General features: G+C 33.7%; 1 protein-coding gene across 6 annotated transcripts in view; it reads right to left on the bottom strand.

Moving 5' to 3' along the window:
• GRIK2 (glutamate ionotropic receptor kainate type subunit 2) overlaps positions 1 to 23,188 on the bottom strand; it is a 704,801-nt gene that overhangs the window by 200,598 nt on the left and 481,015 nt on the right. The gene's annotated exons all lie outside the window — the stretch shown is intronic.

The following is a 23,188-nucleotide window of genomic DNA, read 5'->3' as shown; positions in this document are numbered from 1 at the left end:
GGAAAGAAAAAAATAAGTGGTTTCTTTGAAATAAACTTATATGCAAACTTTCAAAATAGAAAATTATAAATAACTCAAAATGTTACTAAAAATCTCAGGTTACTTCTCAAACCTCTAAAACGTTCATATAATTTCTTGTTAATGAATTTAAGATACTATTTCACCTATATTTTTTCTGCTAAACCCTTTTAAATTTCCCTATTCAAATGCAATAGGACCACAATCAGTGGACCAAGAAACAACTACTAGCACTAAAATGGATGACTGTGAGCTACATGGAACCTACTTAATGGAATCTTGAACTTATAAATCGGCTCTAGTAAACCTTTCTTTAGTGTGTAATGGATTAAGCACATTGCATTCCCAGGGTCTACTTCAAACAATAGGTAAATGATAATGGTTGTAGATAATCAATGCTATAAAATTTTCTGTTATGATCATATTACTTTAAAACTGCACATTAGCTTTTATCTATTTAAAATACATTTTACAATAACAAACATTCATTGACAAAAGATTATTGAAATTCAACTATGCACCAGGCCTGGAGCCACATATAGAATTCAAAGGTTTTCATAACTGTCTCATTTCCCAGGTGCTCATAGCAGCATAGGAAAGATTAAGATGGAAACTAATAATCAGAAATGTCAATTAAGTACTTTGGCTGAAGTATGTATAAAAATAGTTGTGCTACAACTTTATTGACTTGCTCAATTATTGCTCTAATTAGTTAATAGAAACATACATGTATTAGTAAAATTTGTATTAATTCTGCAAATCCTGGAGTTGAAATGGGGCCCATGCACAAAGTGAGCATTAATGAAAGTGCAATGGACTCAAGAGGGAAAAGTGACAAGTATTGTAACCCAACTCACAGGTCCTGTTAACCTACTGCTAATTTCTGAATTTTTTTTTAAAAAAAAACTGTGATGATAAGTTTATAAATTAAAACAGGCTTTAGAGTGGTTCATTCTTCAACAGAAATAAGAAGAGTTGAAGAGAGGTTAACACTTGCAAGCCATGTAAGTCAACTAGAAGGCACTTGTGGCTCCTCCCTCCTGTTCTCTTTTCCAGCTAAATAAAAATAAACATTAGAGAGCTTTCCAGTGTAGTCTTATTATTAGTACCTGAAAGCATATATTAAGCTGAACTAAGTACTGTAGCAAATAAATTGTAACGGGATTTTTAGTATCTCTTCCAAGTAAAAAACCAGGTAACTTTTTACTACATAGAATCTACCTTGCCCAGAACTTGCTTCTTAAATTCATTCATACCATATGTTGACTTACTAAGCAAACCTATCTTTGAATGGGTCAAATGTAAAATATAAATTTACACACCAAAAGAAGTAACTCCATGAGGCCAGGCGCGGTGGCTCATGCCTGTAATCCCAGCACTTTGGGAGGTCGAGGTGGCCGAGACCATCCTGGCTAACACAGTGAAACCCCCATCTCTACTAAAAACACAAAAATTAGATGGGCGTGGTGGCGGCGCCTGTAGTCCCAGCTACTCGGCAGGCTGAGGCAGGAGAATGGTGTGAACCCGGAAGGCGGAGCTTGCAGTGAGCCGAGATCGCTCCACTGCACTCCAGCCTAGGCGACAGAGTAAGACTCTGTCTCAAAAAAAAAAAAAAAGAAGTAACTCCATGTGATAAAAAATATATATATATGCTAGTCATTATTAGTGTTACACGTAGATATCTTTACAATTAATTATATACCAAAAAATATTCTATAACATGTTTTATCGGGTTCTCATGACCAGTAAGATTCCCTGAATCTGCACCTTTAAGTTTTGTTAAGGTTTAAACATAACTATGTTATCAATATTTGTTAGACTTTTTGAGGTATGAGGGAACTTAAAATCGTGCCTCCTAACAAATATTGAATAACATAGTTATGACTGAACCTTTTCAAAACTCACTGTAACCTTGAACACCTGGGCTCAAGGGTTCCCAATGCCTCAGCCTCCTGAGTAGCCAGGGCATGCACCACCATGACTGCCCTGCCTGGCTTTGTTTTGTTTTTGCGATGGAGTCTTATCATGTTGCTCCAGCTGCTCTGGAACTCTGTCCTCAAGTGATTTTCTCGCTTCAGCTTCCCAAAGTGCTGGCATTAAAAGTGCAAGCCACTGTGCCTGGGTCTTCCCTTCCCTTTTTATTCGTCCTTCCTTTCTTTCTTTTAACCACAGATAATTTTTTAACTAAAAAAATATAAAATTAAATGTCTAATAGCAGATGTAGAAGGATCTAAGAAAAAGATCAGAAACAAAGTACTTTTTCTATTAAATAAAAGTGGACCACTTACTATTCCAGCCTGCCAGAGTATTAATATATCCATATTACTTAACTCCAATAGGTCACACCTAGAATTTTTGAGAAATAAAGCTCATAAACAAGTTGATATACAAAAGTGTTTTTCCAAGATCATCTGTAATCTGGAACTATGCCCCAAAAAGGAATGGCTAAATCAAACAGAATACGACAAGAAAAAATTACCATTCACTGTTAAGCAGCAATTTATAATGCTTCCAGTGAAATGTAATGGACACTGATAATGATGATAAATACCAAAACATGCAATAATAAACACTAACTCGACTAAATATAAACATAGTAAGATGGGAAACATGTAGATTAAATAATTCTTGAAATATATCAACCAATCATAAATGAAAGAGGGTTTAGATTCCAATTTAAACAAGTAAATTATAAAAAATTAATAATTAACTATTATAAGACAATCAGAAAAAGGTACATAAATACCATTTCTTGAAACTTGATGTCATTAGGAATTGAAATTTTAAAAATTCTGATAATGATCGTGTGTGTGTGTGTGTGTTTAAGTCCCTTTCTTTTTAGTCCCACAACATGGTCTTGGATTTACTTCAAAATAGTGCAAGTAAGGAGGAAATTGGTGGGAGAAAAGATGAAATGAGATTGCCAATGGTTTTATTATGCTGGAAGCTTGGTGATGGGTGCATGGAATTTCACTTTACTTTTTTATTTGCACAGGTTTGAAAATTTCTACAGTGTGTTTGAAAAGTGTAGAATAAATAATGGAAAGACATCAAGCAATGCTAATAGTATTTATCTATGGTTACTAGAATTGTGGTTGTTCTTTCATATATTTCTATATTGCACAATTTTAGCAATGAAAATATATTCTCTATTTCAATAAAAACACAATACATGCCTTTTAAATTCATATATTCTATCTTTTTTTTTTTTTTGAGACGGAGTCTGGCTCTGTCACCCAGCCTGGAGTGCAGTGGCTGGATCTCAGCTCACTGCAAGCTCCGCCTCCTGGGTTCACGCCATTCTCCTGCCTCAGCCTCCCGAGTAGCTGGGACTACATGCGCCGCCACCTCGCCTGGCTAATTTTTTGTATTTTTTTAGTAGAGACGGGGTTTCACTGGGTTAGTCGGGATGGTCTCGATCTCCTGACCTCGTGATCCGGCCGTCTCAGCCTCCCAAAGTGCTGGGATTACAGGCTTGAGCCACCACGCTCGGCCATATATTCTGTCTTGAAAAACTTCATTAATCAAATAAAGCACAATTTTAAACAACAAAGGCCACAAATTTTTTATGGTTATTAAATTTAAGATTTTAAAGATTGAGATGCATATATATAAAGTTTTATTTGGCCTAAGTTTGTAGAGTAGGTTCAGTACAAATACAACTCTTTTCTGAAAATAAACTACTAAGACATGAAATGAGTAAAAAGTTAAGTGAATGTTTTGCTTTATTTTTAGTTGCTGAAATGAAGACAATATGTTACATATTTTGAGGACAAGGAAAACTAAGCTCCCTTTTTATAAATATATTTTAATTAGAACAATTCAAATGGAATCTCTGATATCAAATATAAAGTAATGTGTTGCAGGAAAGTGTTTGCTACTATGTTTGAATGCTACCAATTCTTATTATTCTCATATGTTCGTGCAGTTTTTCCAGGAATAACATGAAGTAATAATCAATTAGATTACTGTTCTGTTTAGATGTAAAAATAAGACTTGGAACAAAGACAAAATTATAAAAATGTTAAATATCCCTAATTTCAGAAGGTAATTATCATCCCTTCACTAGTTAAAAGAGTTCATATAAAAATATCTCAGAGTAAAACACAATAAGTTTCTATTTTCTCAACTGTGAAATAATATGACAGAATCTATCAATCAGTATCTACTGGTAGACTTGGCAGAGTAGGAATGTCAAGATATTTAAACATGATCCCTCCCAGAGCTTACACATGATTCTTTGAAGCAAGAAATACCCAGAGAAACTATAAGAACACAATAAACTATATAAGCAAGAGATCAGTGGAGCAGTTAGGAGAAGATTTATGGAATGTTTGAGATAAATTATGAGTGAGAAAGAGCAATATAGCAGTTAATAAACATGGATTCTGAACTCATTAGTGACCCAAACTGTCCAATTAGCAGCCACAATTTGTTTCTATCTTTGGTTACCCCAAAGAAGGGTATATTTAATCTGCCAGTCTGATGAGCAAACCAAATATTCAGGTCACTGGAAACAACTCAAGGGTCATAGCTAGACTTATAAGAATGGCTTTGAGTTCTGCCTACTAACCAAAATGATCACAGTCAGTTTTAGTTTTGTATAGTTGGCTCTGACACTAGATAGCCACAGTAGTCCAAGGGACACCATGATGTTTCAACTTGTCGGTTAACCAAACACAGGTACTTAAAATAAGCCATAGGAATCTAGGGCCCTATTGAGTCAGCAGTTTCATTTTTAGGCTATGGGTTGGTGGATAAAATTTCCTCCAAAGGAATAGCTACCAAATTTCATGTAAAGCCAAAATGTCACTGCTGCCTCTCGGGCTGAGTTTTTGAGTTTCACTGTTTGAAATAGTGAGACCTCACTTTCCATTTCAAAGTGAACTTCTGTGGTCCAAGTTTATCCACTCCGAAGTAGGAGTATCAGGCCATATAGGCACACAATTTCTGGAGTTCTGGGGCTTCTTATTTTTATGCTTATACAGCTTCTTCCAGTTGCCCAACTCATGGGTTTGATGGGGTAAAAAAAAATGTAATGAGATCAATCAAATTTATAAGCAAGTAGAAATGATTTGAATTTTCAGATTATTGATCTAATTGTTGCTGTCCTTTAGGTTATGATCATGACTATGATGTGACTTTAGGACTAAGTGGCTGAGAGCTTCAAAAACCCAAGAAGCATAGAGTCCAGGATAATGGACGAGTGTTCTGTAAGGACACTGAATTCAAATAAAATTATGAAATTGGTTCTCTTAAAGTGAAAGGCTATGAGTCCATTGCCAGAATAAGCAGTGCATATGTAATTGTGATCAGAAACTGAGTAGGTGATAATATAAGAATGAAAGGAATGGCGTATCCAGAGAAATGAGCCTCAAAGAAGGATGTATTTTTTTCTGGGTTCTAGAGAAAGCATGAATTAAAACAGCAATGGGAAATAGGTTAAGCATTAGGGCTATTTAACTACATTCTACTTTGTCTTTCTTTGTGTACATGGAATATTGTACTCCTGTTTTACCTTTAAGTTGAGCACATTAATGTGATTTACCTTGGTCAAGGAACGTAAGCAGAAATTGTGTGCTTTCACTTCTGCAAAGAAACTTTTGAGAGACGGTATGCAGTTCACCATATTCTCTCATTTCGCTTTCCAGAAGTAAAAGCACACCACGTGGTAGTGGCTCCATCAGCCTGAGTCCTTGAGTGAGAAAATATGAAACAGAGCCTTCAGCTGACCTATGCTTTATAAGTAGTGTTAATGAGAAACAATCTCTGTAGGTATAAACTACTAAGATTTTTTAGTTTATAAAAGTAAATAATCTAGTACATACTGCTTGATCTAGGTAGTCAAAAGAATCTGAACCACACTCTTAAAATAAGTGGAGTGTGAGAGACAGAGCAGCCAGCACAGGCGGAGCCACAGAATGAGCAGTTTGAATAGAAGAGCAGTGAACCAAGATAGCAAATAATGAAGAAAGATTAGGAATAAAGGGAGATTACTCATAATGGAGGACGGTGAGAATTCAGAGAAGATAACTAATGACTTGTAAGAGAAAGAGTGGTAAGTCAGAGCAAAGTCAACAGATCCCAATGTATTTTGTAAATAAAAATACAGAGAGCGTTAAATAGACCAGAGAGTCTCAAAATTGTTTAAAATATCTAATAGTAATAAATTTGTGAGGTATATTGTGTTTAGATTAACACAGAATCATTTTAATATTTAAAACAAAACCCTACTGGGGATACAAACAGCAATTTCTCTTGGCCTCCCATGTAATTGTCAGACATACCGATATTTTATGAGGGGATCAAGTACTAACCTTCTATTCTTCCTTCACTCTAATTTTATATGTACTAGACTAAATAGAAAAAAAAATTGACATTTTGAAGGCTCCATCCCTAGATTCCAGTGAGAATGCAAACTTTTACTTATTTGTTTACTCCATTGATAATTTCCAAGGGAAATTGGGTAAGTGGTTGAGGAAGTGAGATGCCTGAGTTTATGTTTTCATTTATTTCAGAAATTTTGCTATTATTTCCATCAAGAAAAAAAAATACAAATGACAGCTAACATTTATTTAGTGCTTATAATATAATATATCTGGCACTATTCTAAGCACTTCATACATTTTAGGTCATTTAATCGTTACTATGAAGTGTGTGCTTTCATCAATGCCCTTTCTTAAGTGAGAGAAGTGAGGCTCAGAGAATGTAACCGAGTTGCCCAAGATCACACTACAAATAAAGACTGGGGGGAGATTTGAAAACCTGGCTGACTTCCAAGTCATTCTACAGTTAACAGTTACAAAGCCTTTTTAAAACCAAAATACATTTGATGGACTGATTATCTCTCCACATGGAATGAAAATGTATTAAGGAATAATGAATTGAAAAACAGAGTTCAACAAAAAAGCAAATAAAGATGTATCAAGTCCTTGCTAAGTTATCAAAGTTAATATTGACATTGAAACGTGAGCTTTTGTCCTTGACAAAATACTGAATCTTAGTCTATTCAAATACTTATTTTGTACTCGGATGTTTTTATTATTTTAAAGCTATTTTTAACATACATGTACACACATATATGCCATCTTTGTATAGTTATCTGTTAATATCCAGGGGGAAATTGGTTTCAATGCCCCTGTTGGATACCAAAATTCATCAGTGCTCAAATCCTTTATATGAAGTATATAGTATTTGCATGTAATTTATGCACATTCTCCTGTATAGTTTAAATCATCTCTAGATTGCTTATAACAATGAAGTTAATGTGAATGCTATGTAAATAGTTGTTATACTGCATTGTTTAGGGAATGAAAAGCAAAAAATAGTCTGTACATGTTCAGTACAGACGCAACTATCCTTTCCTAGCCCCAATATTTTCAGTTCTCAGTTGGTTGAATCTGGAACCCAAGGATAAAGAGGGTCAGTTGGCCAACTGTATGTATTCATAAACATCTATATGCATATATACACATATACATATATACTCTGCCTATGTATGAAGTATAAAAACATAAATGTATGTGTGTGTGTGTGTGTGTGTGTTTAGTTGTAACATTGAACCAGCTACTTTAGGAAAACTATGAAAATCATTTGTTTCTTAAGTGGCTCATGATTTGTATAGAGAGAATACAAAAGCATATCAGAATGCTAGCATTATTATTTGTATGCATATTACATACTCTTTTTTAATTAACAAATTCAACTTCAACTGTTATGACAAACCATAACATAAAAAGTTTATGTATAAAGATGTATGGGAATGAGTCCATTTATAATAACATACCTAGAAGTAACATATTGTTGACTTAGTGTAGTGAAATAACCTAAAAATACTGGACACAAGATTCATCATAAATCAAAAAGTTATTTACACAATGACTGATTGATTTGAGAACAGAAGGATGCTGGGTGTTTTGTTACTAAGGCTATTTCTGGCAGTCATCCAGGAATTACAACTGCACAACCTTACAAACAGCATAGAAATTGACTGTTTTAACAAAGGGTCTCACCACGGTAATGAGTAGTGCACATTAAATCTCACTGTGCATTGATATGCTCTCTTTGAACTTTGCCAAGCTTTCAACAATGGTGACAGGCCTCTGGCACTTTCAGAATAAGTGGACCCTGAATGGTGCTGCAGGGATGAGGTTTGTGTATGTGTGTGTATGTGTGTGTCTGTTTGCTTTTGTTTTCTAAGGAAACCATATTTTAATCATTTAGACTTGTTTTCATTTCTAATTAGATCTGGGTTCTTAAGAAAACTTGTGAAATATCGGAAAGGAGTCTATCATCACAATTATCATCTATAAAAAAGGATCTAGATTATTTTCTAGATTAATCTTTAAGGTTGCATATTTAGGTCCCAAGGTAAAAAAAGCTTCTGCAAACATTTTAAAGACATTATGAGGAGGAAAAATGTACAGGTTAGGTCATATGAAATGCCTAATACATCATTTTAGCCTACAAAAATGACAATTTCATGTTCCAAACTAAGTTTACTATTTTCATAATTAATAGACTCACCTAAACACGTTTTCTTCTTAAATTTTTTCTTCCTAAATACAGACTTCAGATTTTATGTGTAACTCAAATTAAGTTTTTATCTGTAATGCTGATCTCAAGATGAGAGATCTTTACACAAACACACACACACACACACAAATATATGTAATTCTAGAAGGAAACAGGACTCCACAGAAGACTATGATATAATAAATAAATAATAAATGGGAAGCAAGGCAAACAAATGTGTTAAGTATGTTCAATCTTAACATGAAAGAATCAGATTAGAACTAATATAATAGCAGATGTCAGCAGAATGGTTGATCAGTTTAAGCTTCCTAAGGTCCTTGTATTGTTTGGAAGAAAGCTAAAATATTGGTTATCAATATCTTGTTAACTTTGCTGGTTAAAATTTCCATAAAAACCCCTAAATAATAAAGAGAAATGAAGCTTATAACTTCCAATTAATAGAGAAAAAAACAACGAATCAAAAGAAAACTCATTCAATGTAAAAGAAGTAAAGAGAAAAACAAGAAGAAAGTAAATTTAGAAAATAGAAATAAAATTTTCATCAGAAATAAATAATTAATGCGTTACTGCTTTCTTAATTTAAGAAAAGTAGTTTTTTTTGTAGGAAAAAAAAAAACAAAAAAAAATAGTTTACTCAATTGTACTGTAACATATTTGAGATAGTTCTATTTTGGCTGAGCAGATATATGATGGTCTACCTAGCAAAACGAAAGAAAAAAAATAGTATGTGCAGTTTTTATCTCTAAGAAAGGATGCTCTAAATCTAAATGACTAGCAATAGTACTTAAAGAAATACCCCCCAAAATACAGTACAAGAGATTGTTACCCAGGTTTTGTCCTTGTTTTCTTGTCCTCTGATTTGTAAATTGACTTCTAATTGCACCTCTCAACAAGGATTAAGAGGAATGGGAAGCCCTCATCCTTGTTATGCTCAGATCAAAAATTAATGTCCAATTTAAAAATCACTTGTGTTTAACTACTTCAATACCTCCTAAATAAATGCATAATAAGCACTGGGAACCTTTATAACTAAGGATCAGAAATAGAATCAAGAATTCTTCACAATGGTATCACTATCATTTGCAACTCTGCTAAGCAGTGAACTCTGCTTTAAATATGTTCAATGTTTTCATCAGTTCATAATGCTCGGCTCATAAATCAGCTTATTATCAACCTATCTTTTAAAATGCTGACTTTCAAAGATTTAAATGCTCATTGAAAACAAACATAAAAATACCTAATCTATTTAATATTTTGTAGAAAACATATAATGTATGTGAGGAATTATGGAGTAAATAAATGATAATAGGAAATAAGATGAAGAAGATAAGATACCAGTACATGCTCTTCGGAGGGGATGGGAAGTGGGAATTATTGATGAGTGCTCATTTGAACCTACAAAGATGTGAAAGAATAAAAGTGATGGTACTATGGTTTGACTATATCCCCACCCAAATCTCATCTTGAATTCTAGTTCCTATAATTCCCATGTGTCGTGAGTAGGACCCAGTGGGAGGTAATTTAATCACTGGGGTGGTTACCCTCATGCTATTCTCATGATAGTGAGTGAGTGAGCTGATGGTTTTATAAGGGGCTTTTCCCTGCCTTACTCAGCACTTTTCCTTGCTGCTGTCATGTGAAGAATGACATGTTTGCTTCCCTCCACCAGGATTGTAAGTTTCCTGAAGCCTCCTCAGCCATGTGGAACTGTGAGTCAATTAAACTTCTTTTCTTTATAAATCACCAGGTCTCAGGCAGTTCTTTATAGCACTGTGAAAATGGACTAATACAGTAAATGGTTACTGGGTAAATGTTGGCAACTTTTCAAGCTCAAACCATGAATAAGAAATTTGGTAGACATTAACTTTATATATTTGGGTGATTGCAATGTGAAGTATACAATTATTATGAAAACCACAATTCTCACACCAGTCAGAATGGCCATTGTTAAAAAGTCAAAAAAAAAAATTACAGATATTGACAAGGCTGTGAAGAAAAGGGAACACTTATACACTGTTGGTGGGAATGCCAGTTAGTCCAGCTGCTATGGAGAGCATTTTAGAGATTTCTCAAAGAACTGAGTTGAGCTATCATTTGACTCATCAAATCCTTTGAATTTATGCCCAAAGGAAAATAAATTGTTCTACCAAAAAGATACATTCACCTGTAGCTCATCGCAGAGCTATTCACAATAGCAAAGATAAGGAAGCAACCCAGGTGCTCATCAACTGTGGACTGGGTAAAGAAAATGTGGTACATATACACCATGGAATACTATGTAGCCATAAAAAATGACAAAATCATGTCTTTTGCGGCAACAAGTGCGCAGACAGAGGCCATTATTCTAAGCGAACTAACAGCAAAAAAAGAAAACCAAATATTAAACATTCTCACTTGTAAGTGGGAGCTAAACATTGGGTACACGTGGAAATAAAGATGAGAATAATAGACACTTGGGACTACTAGAGTTGGGGGAAAGGGGGCAAATGTTGAAAAATTACCTATTGTGTGTGATACTCACTATCTGGGTTATGGGATCATCCACACTCCAAACCTAAGCATCACACAACATAGCGATCTAACAAATCTGCATACGTAACCCTGAATTTAAAATAAAAATTGGAAAAAGAAGACACTGCATGAAATACTTTTATAAATAAATAAATAGGATGAATGATCATGAAAGCATCAAAACGGATATGAAATTTTCAACTAGAGTTTGGATTATGATTACTGCCCTGCAGTTTCAAAGAGTAAATACATGTAATACATTCTAGAAATAATCCATCCAAAAAGATTTTTTAAGATGTTTAAAAGATAAAGCATGTGTTGCCCAGGATTACTCATTCTTAACATGCTGATGCTAAAACCTTTACTTTTACATTGATGATGCTTTTATTATAGTGTGTACTGTATTTCCATCCTGCTCCTGCCCCACAGAAATGCTATTTTTTGATAGTGTGTATAGGTAATCAAATCTCATTTGAAGTACGCCAATGTAATTGGTAAAAATTCTGATTTTTGTGTATGTTTATTTTGCAGGATTTAAAGATGAAACTTCTTTGTCCAAGTGCCTTTACCCTGTTTTTCAGAACACATGCTCTCAAAATATCTCATGTCATACATTGTCCAATATATCTGACAGTATCTGCTTAAGAAATACTTGAAAATGACTTTTCTACGTGTCTACATTTGAAATATCGTGTGTTTCAGATAGCCTTTATCTATTATTCGATAGCTATGATGTATTTCTCTACTTCAAAATTCTGTTAATAAGTTTACCAACTTTACCTATTTCTTTTTTTCTGAAGGAAAGTGTGATAATATTATAGCTATGGTTTCAAGTAATCACACGTACAATGTCAAGTTAATTGCACTCCTTTAGTGTGGAAAGAAAAAATGGCTGGGTGGATAATTTATATCTACCCATTTATTTGATAGACATTTATTGACCATCTTGACTCTGTGTAAAGCCTTGTGGCAAGTGCTATGAAAGATACCAAGAAAATCAAATCATTCTTGCCTCAAACAAGACACTGACACCTACATAGAGGAGACAAAACATGCACATCAATAGAATATAATGCTTGGGCAAATCCATTTGTGGCATATTCCTGATTATAAGTAGTTTTATACATGGAATTGGACAAACTGGCCTGGGTGGAAAAACAGGATTCATGCATTTAACAAACACTCATTTTCTACTATGTATTAAGCATAATGCTAAATCCTAGAGATATAGTTACTGCCCTCCCACAGCTTATATTCTAACTAGAAAAGGACCTTAATGATATATGTATTGAAATGCACAAAGTAAAATTAGAATATTTTAAATCTAAATTTTGGTAAGAGCAACTTAGTCTACAGTCAACAAAGAGAGTTTAGTAGATTACAAGATATCAAAATCATTCATTTTCATGGAAGTGAAAATACAAGGACATAAAGGATAGTTTAATGCTGTTTAATGTTAAACTAAACATTGTCACATAAATTCATAATTGAATTTGTACTTGAATAAGTCCTGTATCTACTAGACTAGCCCAAACTGGGCCTGCTTAGTTGGTAACAAACTGTTGAGTTACCTTTTAGATATAATAAAAACAAAAACTGCAGGTCATGTAGCCTAGGCATGCACAATAGAAAAAGCTTTGATCTCTAACAACACCCAAGACCAATCAATCTTCCCCTCTATACCAATAAGACTGGGACATGACTGGAACCGGAATACTGAAACTCTTTCAGAAGCAAGGGGTCCCTAAATTGAGGAGACAGATTTGAATCCACTCCTGTCTCCTTGCTGACTACTTGCCTATTTGAAAAAAGACAAATAAAGCTCTTTCTTTCCTCAACAGCCAGTGTTTTTGTGCACATTGGACAGTGAGACTATTTGCTCTATAAAGCTCCCACAGACATTACTTCTGATTTTCAAGGATCAAAATTGGATAATGTTTAAAGAATACAAAAGACTTGATCAGATGAATATCATAATAAAACATGTAAAAAATAAACTCCAGTTCAGTGGCCATATCTTTTGCAAACTGAATTTCCTAGAAGAGCCACAAAACCTTAAAATGCAATTAGAAGTGGTCAGGAAATTATATGGATGAAGGCACATGATTTTGGCACAAAACAACAGTGGTTAATGTTAGTGTAATTACATATTAGCATACCAATACATTTTCAATAAATTCTTCTTAATTGAGAAAACTAGATCTATTTTCTCCTTAGGTGAAAAAAATGTAGAAACTTTCTTTGTCTTAATTCTCCCTCCATAAATTGTCTGAATCTTATCAGTTCATTTTAAATTGAATCGGCTTTCAAAATATTTAAATAAACCTGACCAAGTACACCGTTTTGGTCATGTGTGGTGTTACATAAGACAACATCCCTCAGGTAGAATACATGCTGCAATTAAATGAACTGCAGCACTAAAAATAGTGTATTTGAAAAAGCATCTGTCATTTTTTTTTCATAATTCAAGCTTAAAGACTTCCCTGACCCTTTCCCTGTTTTTCCCTGCATGAATCCTGTTTTTCCACCCAGGCCAGTTTGTCCAATTCCATGTATAAAACTACTTATAATCAGGAATATGCCACAAATGGATTTGCCCAAGCATTATATTCTATTGATGTGCATGTTTTGTCTCCTCTATGTAGGTGTCAATGTCTTGTTTGAGGCAAGACAAAATTAGACATACCCCCTCACGCTTCCCAAAATATTTTCAGAATATCTCTATTGTTGTACTATCTAAAGTATATAAAATTTATTTAATGATCATCTCACCTAGGATTTATATGTTTCTCAGTACCTAAAAATGTGAGTGGCACAACAATGCGAAATGAACAATACTGAATTATTTTTCCACATGGGAATATAATGAAGAATAACTTATTTTAGCATTTTTTTTCTGAAATTCCTATCGCTCAAATTTACTTTGAAAAGAAACTTTATGCAATTTAACGTGAAAGGAAAATCCAATCACACTGAACAAATTTCTATAGCATTAATAAATTTCATGCTATGATTTTCCTTTTTTTAACTTTTTAAAGTTTTGTTGGGCTTTTTTTTTTTTCTTTCTGTTTAGATTTGCTCTATGCTCTACGGAAAATGTCATCTTTAAAAAAGCTACTTTTTTTATATCTGTTTTCAGTTACATTTATTCTGCTGTTATGGTACTAACAGAGGCAAATCAGTATTTATTATTTAATAACACACAGATGTTCCACATACCACAGATAAACAAATTTTTCAGCCCACTGCTTCAACAGTGTCATTGTAAATTTACTATTTAAATTACATACAAAATTTTTATTATTGACTTTAAATAATCCTAAGTTTTGGACATGCTCCCTCACAGAATTCCCTTACCCTTAATTTATATTTCTACTTTCATTTTTACATAACATTTTGTTTCAGCAATGAAATTTCCAATTTCACGCCTCTTCTACTCTAACCTGTTTTCCATTGTTTATTTAAGAAGATATTGAGGCTTTTTTTTTTCTTTTTAAGAAGCATTTCCTGACTACATTAAGGAAAAGTCTCAATGCTCTGTACTGCATAACAAATTAGTTGCTTCCTGTTTTTTAGGGGCAAAAATATTAATAGGATGGATAGCAGTGTACAGAAGTTGCCATTTATAGGAGTCTCTATAATATCAATTTAGTAATTTACTTTCTCTCAATCTTCAAATTATGATTTTGTGCTTTGTTTTTTCTGGGAATATTTATGTCCAACTCATTTTTTACAGACATTTTAAGTATCTTAAGTTCAGAAGTTACATTTGAAGGAACTTAGTAGTGTACATTGGGGATATTTATTCAATAATTCATGATACAATTGCCAAATAAAATAATCTTTAGCTTTGGTTTTGGCTATAATTTTGCAATTAATAGCAAATTACCAGAAGATTGTTATTAGGGAAACAAGTTTTTTTTAAGTATTCTGAGAATACATCACAGCAAAAATAATAATAATAATTAAATAATTTTTAAATTCAAAAATATATATAAATATTTCTAAACATAATATTAATTGTGGAACTGCATGAAGAGAGAAGATATTCTTTATTACATTAGCACTGAAAGAAAAATTAAACACTTAACATACTTTTTAAAATAAAAGATGGTCATTATATTTGAGAACTATTATTACTGCTGTGGTTACAGTGTCTTTCTCAGAATATACATTCAATAAATGGTTGTTGAGGCTCTATCTTGGGACAATTTCTAATGAATCATAACCTAGTATAGCATAAATCAGAAGTACACTGATCTGTGATAGCCCATGTTTCTGGGTTAAATTTCAAAATATCCCCATCGCTGAGCCAGTTTGTTTATATCTTCGGCAGCTCACTGTTTAAATTCTCGTTAAGAAAAACGTTTCAAAATAACTATATTAGCCCTTTTAAAAAATGTCACATACTTTTCATAATTCCCAATATCTCTATCATCTCAGATGATATTCACAGAATGTCTCTTTAAAAGTAAAAATTACTTGCTTTTCAAGTTTCTTTATTACAAAGAAGAGAAAATTACTGGCATACATGTTGTAGCAGAATTTGGTGTGTTGCGGGGGTACTGCTTCATAAACGGGCTGAAAGGAATTCAGGCTTTCACTTAGGTTGAGGTCCAATCAGTATGGACTTAATAAACAAACTACAACTAGATGAAAGAACTAAATTTGAGAAATAAAAACATTAAGAATATTAAAAAATAGGAAAATATCTTTTTGAGCTTCAGTTAAAAAAGAATTTTTCCAACAAATCACAAACATCACAAGCCATTTAAAAAATGACTAAATGTGACAAACTAAAACTTTAAAACTTCCATATGTAAACACACATACATTCACACACATGGACACACACACACACAATGAAATTAAGAGATAAAGTCTTGGCTGGGGGAAATATTTGCATTATAGGCACTCAGAAAATATAATAAATTACTATGCATGAATAAGAAGGAATGAAGTCAATGGGGAATTCAAAGACGAGGAAATTAAAAAGCCTATTTAAATATGGAGAAAAAGAATGGCTAATTATGAGTATCTGAAAATTAAAGCAGTTTGATTCTGTTTCTCACCATACTATTTGACCAAATTCAAATAGTCAAATACTCTAATAGTCTAGTCTCAAAGTCTAATCTCAAGTACTAATGATTTTGCAGAGGAATAGAAATTCTTATAAACTATGGGTAGACATGTAGATTAGTAAAAATATTTTGGAGAAAAATCTTTTTAATATCTAATGAAATTTGTTTTTCAGATGCGGTCCCTAACAGAATTGGGGAAAAAAACACATGAACTCTGATCAAAAATTCCTTGTTAATATATTTCATATATTTATGGGGTACATGAGATTTTGCTACAGGCATGCAATGTGAAATAAGCATATATCATGGAAAAGCTTTTGCGTAGGTGCTATGGAAGATAAGATGTGCATCTTCAATTATAGCATTTTGAATGTTTATCAGTAGAAGACTAAAAAAAATGATATAATCCTGTTACATAGTACTATTGAACGATTTATACAAAATGCGCCAGGAGAACACCAAACTTAAGATAATGGCTACACCTGGAGAGGGATGAGGAAAATGTAGTTTTATATTTTATGATTGATGTGGAAAATACTAAATTGAGAAAAACTACGGTGAGGAAGGCACTTCAACATTATTTGTAATATTTTATAACTTTTACAATAAAGAGACACTTGAAGCAAAGTTAATAAATAGGTTAATTTTGGGTCATAGGAAATTACAAATTTGTACTTCTGATTTTAGCTATTTTTGCCAACATTTTAAAAATAACAATAATAATAGTATTTCTACTCCCCAACAGTCTTCATTTGTTGTTGGTGGTTGTGATTTTTTTTTAATTTGTATTTTTTTTTTTTTTTTTTTTTGAGATGGGTCTCACTGTGTTGCCCAGGCTGGAGTTCAGTGGCATGATCTCAGCTCACCGCACCCTCCACCTCCCAGGTTCAAGTGATTCCTGTGCCTCAGTCTTCCAAGTAGCTGGGATTACAATCGTGCAACACCACGCCTGGCTAACTTTTTTGTGTTTTTAGTAGAGACGGGGTTTCACCATGTTGGCCAGGCTGGTCTCGAACTCCTAACCTCAGGTGATCTGCTCACCTTGACTACACAAAGTGCTGGGATTACAGGCGTGAATCACCGTGCCTAGCTTTTGTGTTTATTTTCACAGGAAGTACCAGAGTGCCTCAACTAGGATGCAAAATTAAACAATGTACTGTCAAAATTCAAAGCTATGGCTGTGCAAGTCAATTCCCATTTAGAATAAACTGCTTTTTGATTTAGTGTTTCCATTTTTGTGATAATACCTGGAGCCTTTTTAAGTTCCCTGAAAAACAAATATTTGATTTCCTTCCTCACATATAATAAAAGAGCAATCAGGAGGCAAAAGCAAAGTGTAGTGAGGTCCTCCAAGGCTCATTTATGAATCATAAAAGGCTTGATAATATTAAAAACCAATTGCAATGCCAAGGCAGCATGCTGGGAAGCATTCAGACAGCTGGAAATCCATGGCATCATGGGTCTTTTTAAAAATAATGTAAAATACCGAATTAGATTCCAGCAGACCTCTCATTTTACTGAGTTGTTTTCTAAGCTGAAACAGACTTTCTTTTTCATTCTGTTAAGAAAACCTGTCAAATGATCAAGTTTTGTTTACTTCTAAAATTTCAACATTTGAAGCTACAAAAATGACCCTACTTTAAAAAATAAGCATTTATTGCTCAATGCCCTCTTTTACCTACATCAAATGGTTAATTATATTAAAACACAAATCTCTTTAAAGACAAAGAAGTTGTAAAGATGTTTGGCACTTATAAAAGAGCTAAACTTTAAATGTTACTATTTAGATAATTTCTCATAGTCTACACAATTCTAATGGGGTAAAGGAATGACTAATGTGGCTTTAGAAATCTGTTTTTAAATGCCCCTTTTCTCTAATAGCATTATAGCACACATTTAGTCAATTATTTGTTTTAAATATAATCATGGTTCAACAGTAATCCTGTAAACTAGCTCATGGGGTTGAATAGACAAAATATAGCAACATTCAAAAACATTGACACCCTTTTGGATACATTAACCATAATAATAATTTTAATAGTAATAATAATAACTACTTTTCTTGAGTATTTCCTATTTGCCACTCAGTACATTAAGGCCTGTGCAATGTATTCATGTCCCAAATTAGAGTTTACTTCTCAAATCTGATTTGAAAACCCATTAAGTAGTTCAGTCTTAGAACTGTTTCTATGCTGTTTCTTTAGTTGCAACCCAGGTTAGGTAGCAGTTTTTTAACTAAAGGTCAGGTTTTAAAAAGGAAAAATTTGTATTTATAGGCATGAGATTATCCACCAATGGCAGGAGCTTTTCATACACTGAGGCATGAGGGGCCTAATATCTACAGAGGGATCTGCATCACTGTCCTGCAGCATTTAAATTTTTCCTGCTTCCTGTCTTTACGGTTTTCCTTCTGCTGTGTCTCCTCCAAATACACCCAATCTCTGCCATCTGACTGATGTACTTAACTAAGTTAAAGAAGGCTATAGTCCTTCTCTATTCTCTGATATTAACGTTTAATCCACATCGTCATTCAATGAAGCATCATTATTCCCATTGTATAAATGATAGAAGTCACTCAAGACAGAGTAAGAAACTTTCCTCAAGCCACAGCGGAGAGTAAGAGAGAGAAAAAAGTTAGAGAGAGGGTGCCCACATTTGCACAGTTAAGAAGTAACTGTAGATCTGTTGAGTATGAGCACACAGTATTCCCACACACATTTTATCAGTATTATGACAGTAGGTCAGAGAATTACCAGCAGAACACTGGCTTAAGGATATTCTGAAATTTTGCCTCCAGCTGGGATTAGTCTGTGTGAAAGATGAAAGGATAAAGAATTTCAAGTAATAAGGAATATCTATGATTAAGTACCAGAAGTAGTAGTTCTACAGGTGTCAAAGAAAGTAGGCTTTTTAGAAGAATAAAATGGCACACAAAGCCTTTTGGAGTAGAGCCCCAACAGAGAACCCTGGGGATGGACATTAAACAGTCGACAAGAGGAAAGAGCTGAGGACTGCACAAATCATCAGGTGTCAGGGGACAAAGAAAAAGAAATTAAAGGCCAACATGAGTACCTGAAATTATATACTGTAATCTTTCAGTATCTCTGTAATGATTTCAGTGAGAAAGGTTTGAGATAACATTGCTGATTAAATGAAAATCTGACTGTAATGTATATATGCATTCCTGGAGATGATATTAAAGGCAGGAAGTATATAATAGAGACATAATAAAATGGCAAACGTGTGAGCTACTTGGGGGGGTGAAAAACTAAAGGTGGGGACAAATATGAGATTTATTTGCAACCTGCCCCTACAGATACTTTGTGCATTACTCTATTAGCTTATGCATGGATGTCTACAAGCATAAATATTCTCTGAGGTTTTCCAATGCTAAGGCAAACATCACCAGAGATTTGAAAGTAATTTTACTGACCTTGTCACTTTAAGCACTCCCATAATAACATGTTGTGGTAGCTTATTGCAGCTTAGGTGTTTTCCCTTATGCTAATGAATAATTCTAGTTGGCTTTATGAATAAGATGCTTATCACAGTTGTCTCATGAGCCCACAAATGAGTTATTAGCTATAAAAAAAAATAAAACACAACCCAAAGCTACAAGTAAAATGTATACCCAACTTAATAAAATGGTTGCATTAGTAAGCTTCTGTGTAGTCATCTCTACTATGGCAGGCTCAATAGCTAAGCTTCCTTTTAAGAATGAAAAATGTGATAAAATATTTTATAAAATAGAATAAAAAAGGTTATGAGGCTTTAATTTCAAGAAGAAGATATGACCCTGTTTTCTTGGCCCTTGAACAGAAACTTTCACTGGGGCTTTTGGAAGGCAATCTAACAATAAAAGCATTTGGAATATACGTGGCCATATTCTCTAAAGACCGTGGTGCTTGAGTTTCATGTTTGTTGTGGAACATTGTGAAATATTTGTGTCATTCTTTCAATAAATATTGTTGAATGCTGAACGTTTTCTGCACCATTATTATTTATGTCTCCTAGTTATTTTCAGTATATTTGAAGCAGATAAATTATACCAAATATACAGTACAATACAGAAGATCATGAATGCAGCGAACGGATTTGATAAAATAACATCCTAATTTAGATTCCAATCAGTTTGATAACTTTCAAAAGTTATCAACTTTTTATAGCTAACCAAAAAATTTCAAGTCATCAATCATCATAAAAACTCAAAAGATGATCAGCCCCATGGAAAATATGTTAGGACTGAAAGAGTAGATTATTAGTATATAAAGGAAAAGCAAAATAGATTGCTTGCTTCTGTATTTCTCTGTAGTAGGACATATATTATTAACATTTTAAAATGTACCAAAGTTTCCACAAAATTAATTTTTTCAAGTGTATTTGAAGCCAGGCACAGTGGCTCATGTCTATAATCCCAGTTACTACAGAGGCTAAGGCAGGCGGATCCCTGGAGTCCAGAAGTTTGAGACTAGCATGAGCAACATAGCAAGATCACATATCTAAAATAATAACAATAACAATAATACATAATTAGCTAGGGATGTTAGCATGTCTACCCACAAGGCTGAGACAGGAGGACTGCTTGAGCCAAGGGCTTCAGGGCCGCAGTGAACTATGATTATGCCACTGGACTCTAGCCTGGGTGACAGAAAGATCCTCTTAAAAAAATTAATAATAAGGAGAATAAAATGTATTTGAGAAATGCTGGATTTAGATCCTCAAAGATCTAAGAAAGAAAATAAATCCTTCACTGTCAGAGTATTTTAAGTTAAAAACTCTTGGGGATCAATAATCACTAGAAGAGACTTTTCTCCTATCTACAAAAAGAATTTACCCGCCTAGGAGAACAAGTATTCTTGTTTCCCTCTCTGTAATCTCATTATCCATTACAGGAAAGAAAACAAAAAATCTAACCACATCTGAACAGACCCTTTTTCAAGATAATCATTGTCTTCAAGCATCATTTAAGTTCTAGAACACAAAAAATGTTTACAACTTAATTTCTGTTCTGTAGTAATCATTTGTTGCTCCTCCATAGAATTCATTTTCTTTGCCTTCTCATAAACTATTTTACCAGGATGCAAGCCCCCATGCTCGTTGTAACCTCAAGATGATAATACGAGCTTCTGTACTTCTTTGGGAAGTTGAGTTTTCATTCTGAAGGGTCTTGTATATACAAGTATATACAATATAAATTTGTATGTACTTTCTCTTATTAATTAACCTCATATCAGTGATTTTCAGCAAAACTATAGCAGGTCAAGAGCTTTGTCCCCTATATGTGTAATTCAAATTTGACAAAATATCAAACTGTTAAGTATAAGAAGTTCCAAAAATGTTTTGATTTTATCTATAATGAGTAATTTGACTTTTTTTAAATATTAAGAGTAATTTTCAAAAAAATAAGGATGTCCCTGCTTCATTGGTACCCTAAATATTATTTGTTGTTTTTCTTTATCTTGCCTATTGCCGATCTAACAGTGAATTTGACTCTCTCCTAATGCTTCTCTATGTTTAATTAATCCTAATATAAAACTGCCATTCACAACATATAGGTCATTTAGGTAGGAAAGGACTGGTGTATTTGTGACAGCAAAGGATCCAATTAATAAACTTCACTACCAAAGCCTAATATTGATCTCATTGACTATGATTAAATTCAAATTTAATCATAATAGTGCTATAGTCCCTACAGCTTTCTCATTGTAATACTGTCTAAATGTTTTATGTTTTAGCCCTCAACACAAACACTCATAAATACTATAGTAGAAGACAGAACAAGTAAGAAGACACTAACTTTGGGCTTATCAGTTACATCTCTATTTATTGATTATGTACTATATGTCAGACACTGTTAGAAAATTCCCATATATCATTCCTAATTATTAAAATGATATAAATTATCTTTATCTTATGTTTCAGAAAGTTAAGTTTCAAAGTGTTTAAGAAGGTGTTCTCAATGCATGCAACTGCACAGCTGAAGACTTAGGATTTGAACTCACCTTTGCCCTACCAAGTGCTCACTAGCACACTATTTTATGGAGCTCTACTGAGTATGGGAGAGTGGAGAAGGGGGGATGATGTTTTCAGGGAAAAGGTATTTTTTCAAGGACTAACAATACCTAACGCCTCAGAAAATCACTTTCTCCTAATATCTGAGAAATAAAAATAAATCCAAAGCCCCTCAAACAACTGAATGGACCTCTTCCCGGCCAAGGGAACCCCAGAGTAACCTTGAAAACGGAGTTCTCAACCATGACAGGATAGAAAGGCAGACACGCCTCATTATACACCAACCTCCTCACTAACTGCCTTTAGACTTTCTTCCCTAAAGAAGACAGTCCTTTCAGAAGACTTCACCACTGAAAACAGAAAACGGCCCTTTCAAAAGACTTCAACAGTGATATCAACCAACCTTGATGCTGCCCTTTCTTTTTTTTGCCTGTTAGACCATGACCATTAAATGGTTCTAGCCATCTTTAGAGAATGCTTAGTAAGGATTTTCATGTCCTGTGCTTCACTTTCTGATGCCATAGCACTGAAAACTCCACCCTCAGACCACGCTAATGCCACCATTATTGTACATGGGATCCATGGAGAGGCATGTTCATGCTCATGCACAAGTTTCTTCTTTCATAAATATTCATGACTTCTCCTATTGGGAAAAATATATATATAATTCAGCCGCCCTGCTTAGCGTAAATTCCTGTTCCTTTTGCCCCTCCATTGAAGTGTCTGCTTTTGACTTCCAACCAGAGACTATGCTTCCCAACCTGTCTGAATGGCCACCCTGCATACTGCAACCCTTTGTAAGAAATAAAGTCTCCTTTTCTAAATTTATGAATTATACTTTTTAAAGTTAAGATATCCATCTGAAGTTGCATCTTCATATTGTACCACTGAGAACCATCTTGGTTAGATCATAATGAATTTGAAAGATCATACCAAACCCTGTATGTTTAAGGTCCCCTTAAGGAGGGATGGAAATAAGAAGGTGACAAACATGTTATTTCTAAAATAACAAACACTTGCAATTGCAAGAG

This window comes from Macaca thibetana, chromosome 4 (assembly GCF_024542745.1).
Source record: "Macaca thibetana thibetana isolate TM-01 chromosome 4, ASM2454274v1, whole genome shotgun sequence".
Classification (NCBI taxonomy): Eukaryota; Metazoa; Chordata; class Mammalia; order Primates; family Cercopithecidae; genus Macaca; species Macaca thibetana.
Note: the sequence above shows the minus strand (reverse complement) of the source record. Positions and strands in the feature narration are given on the sequence as shown.